The sequence below is a fragment of the Carcharodon carcharias genome, chromosome 8, assembly GCF_017639515.1.
Source record: "Carcharodon carcharias isolate sCarCar2 chromosome 8, sCarCar2.pri, whole genome shotgun sequence".
NCBI lineage: Eukaryota > Metazoa > Chordata > Chondrichthyes > Lamniformes > Lamnidae > Carcharodon > Carcharodon carcharias.
Window position 1 is genome coordinate 90,256,431 of NC_054474.1, and position 9,676 is coordinate 90,266,106.

Here is a 9,676-nt window from a genome sequence, read left to right on the forward strand (position 1 = left end):
ACAGGTTCGTCATTGATGATTGAGGAAAAGTATTCATTGATAGAAATGCCAAAAACCTTAATCACTGAGATACTTGGGCCTGATTTTAACTCTCTGTAAGCAAATGGGTTTTGAATGAGTTAAAATCTCACCCAATGAGTGAGGCAGATCTCCATCCTGTTTTAACCCAAGCCACAAGAAATGTTATGGCTCTTCCATCAAATAAGGGACATTCACTAGCCCTTTATCTAGTAGATTCCAGTCAGGAACACTGAGTAATTATTTAATTATCTATGAGCTACTTTGTTGAGATAATTTTTCAGCATTTATTTAATCATTGAGCAACCTGTGATTTTTGCATGTCCTGTAATGCTGATCTGGCATAACAGGATGGTAATTTACTGGTTATAGGAGTAATCCAGGGACTTGGATTAATGATTAATAATTGATAATTAATAACTGTGATTCAAATCCCACTGTGGAAATTTGAGAGTTTGATTTTGATTTTTAAAAAATCCTGAAATAAGATGCTAGCAACATAAAAGTGGCCATATTGTAGAAACGAGCAGGCTAGGAGAGAAACCTGCCACTCTTACCCAGTCTGCTCTCTATATGACTCCAATGTGGTTGATTCTAACTGCCCTCTGAAGTGGCCTAGCAAGCTATTCCATTTGAACAAACCACAATCAAGCAGAACACCACCACCTTCTCAGGTTGAGTTATAAATGTCAGCCCATTCCTCAAAAAGTAGTTTATAAAAATGAATGCACAGATTACTTTTGCCTAATGCCAACATTCTATTTACTAAATAACATATTTTTGTAAACGGTTGCAATGACATTCTTACATGTGATTGACCCAACATGCGATGCATATACTCTGTTCCTTGTAGGAAGATAACCTTGGCTTTGTTTGACCATATGGTTAGTTATCGCTTAAGTCCCCTCAAAAGCTTAAACTCGTCCATTTTCACTGACCTTCGTAATGCACATTTGGAATAAACAGGCACAGCATGCCATGCATGGGAATTGAGTGGGTGGCTGTGTCGCATCAAAGAGTTCACCTGACACTGCACGCTCATGATAAAGGATAAATTCACACAGCTCTGCTGCTCGTATAGAGTCTTGTTAAGTAACGATGGGATGGCGGTGGAGCTGCAGCTTTGCTACTTTGACCCTAGCTCACCTTTGGCCAAACTCTATTTGAGCAGCAGAACTTAGCATAGTTACCCCGGTAATAGATAGGGACAATTAACCAGGTTTGGGTTCCCATTTCGATGGCAAACCCTGCACATGTAAAATGGTGGCATCTCAAGGGTTTTTTTTTGTCTCAAGGGGTATTTGTATGGAAGTCCAGTTAATGAAATGTTCTTAAAAGTTTGAGTCTATCGATATGTTGCCATGGTAATAAGTGATGATTTGACAATGAAGAAAAAGCATGCAATTGATTCAAAGTGTTCAGTAACTACTGATCATGAGTTGTTGCAAATGTCCCATCTTTCAGTGGCATATATTTATTTCTGAAAAACCATTGGATTGTGTCAATTCTTGGGATCTGTTACACTTTTTTTTTAACAAAAATGTCCATGTATTGGAAGAATTGAATTCTAATTTATTCTATTTAAGTTAATATTTTGTTTTATTTGCCAATAAAAAATACTTCGCAAATACCAACTTGTTTCATGTTTCTTTTTAACAGAAAAGGATGGGATGCACCTTTAAAAACAAAAAAACTGCATTTTTATGGCACCTGCAATATAGCAAAATGTCCCAAGATTTTTAAGTTGCTCCCATTCATTAAAGGGATTTCTAGCAGACACTCTTATTCCCTCTGAATAGGCTTAGTTTGGCTTCATTTTTGATTATTATTTCCTGAGATGACCAAACTATTTTGGAACCTCCTCCTCCCTGCTCCATCCAGTTAGATTAAGCAGTGGTTTGATGTAGCATCTGTATCAATAGAGATCTGAGCTTCAAAATCATAATATGCAATATTAGCGCAGTTTGTGTGCGAAATTACATTTCCGGCATTTTACTGATGTGTTAACATTTAAGAAAGAATGCCCTCCATCTCTATAGCACCTTTGATGACTTCAGAGTTTTCCAAAGTGCTTCACAGCCATTTAAGTACTTTTGAATCAAGTATAGTTATTATGGTAATGTTAAGAAACACAGCAGCCAATTTGTGGACAGCAATAAGACATTGGCCTGACAATCTCATTTTATCGAACTTAGTTGAGGGATAAATATTGGTCAAAACACCAAAAAGACTCCCCTGTTCTGCTTTGATACAGCATCGTGAAGTCACTTGTGGCTATATGAGAGGGAAGACATTGGTCTTGGTTTAAACATTGCCTCCTAAAGATAAGCTCTGACGATGTAGTGCTCTCTCAGTGCTACACGGGAGTGTCAGCCTAGATTAATATGTTTAAGTCTCTGGACTGGAACTCAAGCTCACAGCCTTCTGACTCAGAAACAAGAGTGCTACTAACTGAGCCACAGCTGGACATGTACACAGTGCATTATTTCAGCCACTTCCCCTGGAACTGTATTGAATAACTACATGCAGTTATCACACAGAGTATGTTCTCGATTTGGAAGGACTGTGGTCCAAGAACTGGGTGAAGTCCTTCCATCTAACTCTCGTGAGGTGACCCACTTGTTATAATTGCATTTTCATGGGGACCTGTCACTGCCAGCATTCCACAGGTCACAGTGTCTCAAAACATCTCTCAGTACAGCTGGCCATGAAAAGCTCTATAATCTACTGAGCTGAAAGTCCCTTAAGGCTCATGCAAATAGTGAAATCCTGCCTTCTGTTCCACCCCTCCGACTTTACTCCCTTTCCTGTCCCAGGGTTAGAATCAGAGAATCACAGAATTGTTACGGTGTAGAAGGAAGCCATTCAGCCCATCATATCTGCAACGGCTCAGAAAGGATCAAATTGGCCAGGCCTACCCCATTCCTGATGGCTTTCCAATGACTCCCAGAGTACTTAAGGAAGTGGCCATAGAAATAGTGGATGCATTGGTGGTCATCTTCCGAGATTCTATAGACTCTGGAACAGTTCCTACATATTGGAGGGTAGCTATGTAACCCCACTATTTAAAAAGGGAGGCAGAAAGAAAACAGGGTATTATAGACCAGTCAGCCTAACGTCGGTAGTGGGGAAAATTCTAGAGTCCATTAGAAAAGATTTAATAGCTGAGCATGTGGAAAACAGTGGCAGAATCAGAGTCAGCATGGATTTATGAAAGGAAAATCATGCTTGACAAATCTACTGGAATTTTTCGAGGATGTAACTAATAGAGTTGATGAGGGGGAGCCAGCGGACGTGGTTTATTTGGACTTTCAGAAGGCTTTCGACAAAGTTCCACATAAGAGATTGGTGTGTAAAATTAAAGCACATGGGATTGGGGGTAGTGTATTGAGATGGATAGAAAACTGGTTGGCAGACAGGAAACAAAGAGCAGGAATAAACGGGCCTTTTTCCGAATGACAGGCAGTGACTAGTGGTGTACCGCAGGGATCGTTGCTGGAACCCCAGTTATTCACAATATATATTAATGATTTAGCTGAGGGAATTAAATGTAATATCTCCAATATTTGCAGATGACACAAAGCTAGGTGGGAGGGTGAGCTGTGAGGAGAATGCAGAGATGCTTCAATGTGATTTGGACAAGCTGAGTGAGTGGCCAAGTGCATGGCAGATGCAGTATAATGTGGACAAATGTGAGGTTATCCATTTTGGTAGCAAAAACAGGAAGGCAGATTATTATCTGAATGGCTATAAGTGAGAGAGGGGAATGTGCAACAAGACCTGGGTGTCCTTGTACACCAGTCACTGAAGGTAAGCATGCAGGTGCAGCAGGCGGTAAAGCAGGCAAATGTTATGTTGGCCTTCATAGCCAGAGGATTTGAGTACAGGAACAGGGATGTCTTGCTGCAATTGTACAGGGCCTTGGTGAGACCACACCTGGAATATTGTGTGTAGTTTTGGTCTCCTTATCTGAGGAAAGATGTACTTGCTATAGAGGGAGTGCAGCAAAGGTTTACCCGACTTATTCATGGGATGGCAGGATTGACATATGAGGAGAGATTGAGTCGATTAGGATTATATTCGCTGGAGTTCAGAAGAATGAGCGGGGATCACATAAAAACCTATAAAATTCTAACAGAACTAGACAGGGTAGATGCAGGAAGGATGTTCCTGATGATGGAAGAGTCCAGAACCAGGGGTCACAGTCTGAGGATATGGGGTAGACCATTTAGGACTGAGATGAGGAGAAATTTCTTCACCCAGAGAGTGGCGAGCCTGTGGAATTCGTTACCAAAGAAAATAGTTGAAACCAAAACATTGTATGCTTTCAAGAAGGATTTAGATATAGCTCTTGGGGGGAAAGGAATCAAAGGCTATGGGTAGAAAGCAGGAGCAGGCTATTAAGTTGGATGATCAGCCATGACCATGATGAATGGCAGAGCAGGCTCGAAGGGCTAAATGGCCTAATCCTGCTCCTAGTTTCTATGTGTCTGTTTCTGTTACTCTTGTGGGTGAGTGCACAATCAGACTGTGAAACATCCCATGGTCAAATAGCATGCCAAAATAGCAGAAATGAAGATGAGAGCTCCAATCAGGGCTACCTATTGAGTAATTATCAGACAGCTCCATTAGCTCCAATGAGCCAATGTCATCTGGGTTGTGGATCAGTTTATAATATGTGAAATTTTTTTTATAGCTTTTGTGCCACTAACCTATCATTGAATGTCATTGTGAGGTGATTGTGGTAAAGCTCGAAGACCAGTCTACAAGGATAGGGCTGGGCTTTTCCATCATACTGGAACCTCCAAACTCATTTCACACATGGGTCTGAAGGGGAGATTTTTGTTATATAAATTAAACTTTAAATTTTGTGTAAAGGAACAAATGCTTTTTGAAGTGGAGTCACTATTGCAACATAGCGAGTGTGACAACCACTTTGTACACAGCAAGATCCCACAAACAGCGACATGATAATGATCAGGTAAGTTGTTTTCTTGAGGTCAGTTGCAGGATAAATACTGGCCAGAATGCCAGGGAATAATTCTCCTCCTCTTCAAAATAGCGGCTTTCACTCTTTTACACCCATCTGAGAGTGCTTACAGAACTGCTAGTTACACCCTCGAAAAATTCCAGTAGATTTGTCAAGCATGATTTCCCTTTTGTAAATCCATGCTGACTCTGTCCGATTCTGCCACTGTTTTCCACGTGCTCAGCTATTAAATCTTTTCGAATGGACTCTAGAATTTTCCCCACTACCGGGGAATTTTAAACACAGGACAGTGAATGTCACATCTCTTATGACAGCACAGCGTTGTGCAACAAAACAGAACTGTTGAAGGGTCATGAGGACTCGAAACGTCAACTCTTTTCTTCTCCGCCGATGCTGCCAGACCTGCTGAGTTTTTCCAGGTAATTCTGTTTTTGTTTTGGATTTCCAGCATCCGCAGTTTTTTGTTTTTATTATACTTTAGATAATATCATCACCGTCAATGCCCCTTTGTCCTTTTGTCTATGACATCTTTGGCTGTCTCTTCTAGGCCTCCACCTATCATTGGCCCTCTATCAAGCTCTACCTGTCCCATCCCCTTCTACCAACTTATATTTCATATCATTTCTATATGTTCTGTTGAAGGGTCATATGGACTCGAAACATCAACTGTATCCCTCTCTGCAGATGCTGTCAGACCTGCTGAGTTTTTCCAGGTACTTTTGTTCTAACTATTTATATGTGTATTTTACACAGACAGCTCTTATTTCTGCAACGTTTATAAAGATTTTTTGAAGATTCCTATATATATATATTTAGTTTTGCACCGCTCTGAAGCCATTATAGAGGAAGCACCAAGAAAAGATAAATCAATAACTTAAACAGCTGGATCTATTTATATTAGAGTAACATAAATTTAGAGGTGATCTGTGTCCATAAAATAATGAAAATATTGCACCTATTGACAGGTTATTCCCATTTGACAGATTGAGGAGGATTAGAGGACATGAGTTTAAATTATGCAAATGTAGGAATAGAGTGTGTGCTAGGCAATTCCTCTTTTCCAAAAGAGCAGAGAGCCTCTGGAATACTTTACCAGCTGGCGTGGTGGGTGTTGACTCTCTGTGCGCTTCAAAGAGGATCTTGGCTGGTTCTTCACAGAATTACAGAAGTGTTACAGTGCAGAAGGAGGCCATTCAGCCCATCTTGTCCACACTGGCTCTCTGAGCATTTTAACTTAGTGCCAATCTCCTGCCTTTTTCCTGTAACCCTACAATTCTTGGCTGTGGCAGAAAGCATGTCATATGGACGGCAAGTGGATGTACTGAAAAATTCCTATTGCTCTGTGTGATTGCGTGTTATTGTTCTTGTCTCTACATATGTGTCTCCCTATGCCCAAACGCAAGCACGTTTCACTCCCTTAACTGGTCTCCCAGTTCCTGCTTAATGTTTGCTGCCGTCATTCCTGTCTGTGAGTATGCATGCATGTTTTTGTATGAGCATATGAATGCATACATGTGCATAATTGTCTGTGTGTATGCAGTTTTATGTTTGCATGTATGGTGTGTATGCACTTATGTGTGTGTGTGTATGTATGTATGTGTGCTTATGTGTGCGTGTGTGTTTGCAAGTATGAGTCTGCCTATGCATGTGTGTGTATATGCAGGAGTGTGTTTGCGCACATGTATGCGTTTTATGTGTGCATGTGCGTGCATGCATGTGTACACACGTGTGTTTATGCATGTGTGCATGTGTGCGTGTGAGTGTTTGCGCAAATGTATGCATTTGTGTTTGCATGTGTGTGTGCGTGTGTGCACGCGCGTGTGTGCGGGTGTGTGTGCACGCGCGTGTGCGGGTGTGTGTGCACGCGCGTGTGCGGGTGTGTGTGCACGCGCGTGTGCGGGTGTGTGTGCACGCGCGTGTGCGGGTGTGTGTGCATGCGCGTGTGCGGGTGTGTGTGCATGCGCGTGTGCGGGTGTGTGTGCATGCGCGTGTGCGGGTGTGTGTGCATGCGCGTGTGCGGGTGTGTGTGCATGCGCGTGTGCGGGTGTGTGTGCATGTGCGTGTGCGGGTGTGTGTGCATGTGCGTGTGCGGGTGTGTGTGCATGTGCGTGTGCAGGTGTGTGTGCATGTGCGTGCGTGTGCGTGTGCATGTGTGTGTATGCATGCATGCCCGTGAGGAAGGGTTTTTCAGAATGTCACATCCTTTAGTTCTAATATTGATAGTTCCTGTTCAATGATTGAGAACAATCAATGCAAGACATGCAGTCTATCATCTAAATCATGGCTTTTTGCATGGAATGTAAAAGAGAAAGAAACAACCTGAAATTCAATACTGGGTTTTCAGTGAAAGAGCATTAAGTTCCTGATAGCCCAATGTGCAGGACAAGAAAGGAACCAAGCACAAAATCTCAGCTAGTTTTTACCATATCCAGCTCAGAGTTGCCCTTACCCTAGCCCTGCCAAGATGAGTTTAGTGATGTCCTAGTTTCATGGTCACATTACCCTATTCACCTATTGGATGAAGAGCAAGGACCTTTTAATGTGTTTGCTCCAATTGTTTTTGCCCCGTGCAGTGAAATGTGAGAGATATTTCCTTTCAGTGGCTATCTTGTGAGGGCAATTTGACAGACTTGTAATGTGTGGTTGTCAATCACTTATCTTGCTTGAGAGAAGGAAGAATTTTGCCAGCTTAAGGCAAAGCTATCACCCTTTAGACAATGAAACAGGAATCCCTTTCCTCCTGCACAGCATTGAGACTGTCACGAACATGGTCTTATTTTTATCTCAAAAATAAAAGGAAATTACTTTGTTATTTAACATACAAATAAGCTGTTATACAATACAGGTCCAGCAGACTGACAAATTACCAGCTGGTTGACAAAAGCGGAGCCATTCACAGCTTAAAAAAAAAGCACAAGTGAAAATGAGGAGTCATCAAATCAACACAAGGAAATAAGCCGCACAGAATCAAATAGTCGGGACTTTTTAAAACACAAAAATAATATACTTGAATTCCTCCAATTTTATCCGCTCCTCTGCTGAAGCTGCGGATTCTTCATAGCTGCTGCCCAGCATTTTTCGCCAATGCAATCTCACTGAAATCTTCCAATGGTCATTTACCTGCACACAAAGGGATGAATTTTACCTTTAGCGGGCGTGCCCAGTCGGAGGGCCCAAAAGCCATCTGGAAAAGGACCGCCAACTGCGTGCGGCCTCCGGCTGAAATTTCACGCTGGCTGGCCAATTAACGGCCAGCCAGCATGAAACACGTGCTGAAATGCTCAGTGCTGTCGGGGCGGGTGATGACATCACTGTGGAAGCAGGTGAGCGCTGCGAGAAAGCTCCCTTAAGGCAGACAGCTGCCTCAGGGAGCTGCAGACCTGAAAATCATCTAATAAAGGTTTTAAAAACTGAAAAAAATGTCCACGGACAGAATTTTCTGCCTGTCCGGCAGGCAGGCCTGACCTAATTGTGGGCGGGTGCGGAGCTGATCGTCGCCAGCAATCAGGGCTGCACCGTCATTTTACGTGGGCGGGCCAATTAAAGCCCGCCCAGCGTGACGTCCACTGGGATCCCTGTGCGGGCGGGGGGAATACCTAAAATTGAGAACGCGCTCTTCCGTACATGCGCACAAAAGAGCGCATTCATCTCCCCGAGGCTAAGTGCTGCCTCAGGGAGATCGCTTCAACTTTTAAAACTATTAAAAATAGAGAAAAGAAAAATCCCTTACATGTCCCCTCATGTGACAATGACACATGAGTTGGGACATGTTCATAATTTACAGAACAACATTATTACAATTTTTAAAACCCTACATGAAACCTCATCTCACCGGTGGATGAGGTTTCATGTTTTGTCTATTCCCCGCTGGGTCTCCTGGCCTGCCCGCCTACCTTAAGGTTGGACGGGCAGGTCCTTTACTCGTTTAAATGATCCTGTCAGGTCGGCGGGCCCACAGCTGATTTTGCTGCGCCCCCGCCTACCTGAAAATTTAAAGGAGCGGGTGATGTCGAGGGTTCTGCCCGATGTCATCTCACATCATTTTACGCATCAACGAGTGGGCCCCGTCCCCTGCTCACCGACAGCAAATCCGCGAATCCGCCCTCACGCCTTCTCCTCCCTCCCAGAAACATGATAGCGTCCCCCTTGTCCTCACTTATCACCCCACCAGCCTCCGCATTCAAAGGATCATCCTCTGCCATTTCCGCCAACTCCAGCATGATGCCACCACCTAACACATCTTCCCTTCACCCCCCTTATCGGCATTCCGTAGGGATCGCTCCCTCCGGGACACCCTGGTCCACTCCTCCATCACCCTCTACTCCTCAACCCCCTCCTATGGCACCACACCATGCCCATGCAAAAGATGCAACACCTGCCCCTTCACTTCCTCTCTCCTCACCGTCCAAGGACCCAAACACTCCTTTCAAGTGAAGCGGCATTTCACTTGCATTTCCCCCAACTTAGTCTACTGCATTCGTTGCTCCCAATGTGGTCTCCTCTACATTGGAGAGACCAAACGTAAACTGGGCGACCGCTTTGCAGAACACCTGCAGTCTGTCCACAAGAATGACCCAAACCTCCCTGTTGCTTGCCATTTTAACACTCCACCCTGCTCTCTTGCCCAATGTCTGTCCTTGGCTTGCTGCATTGTTCCAGTGAAGCCCA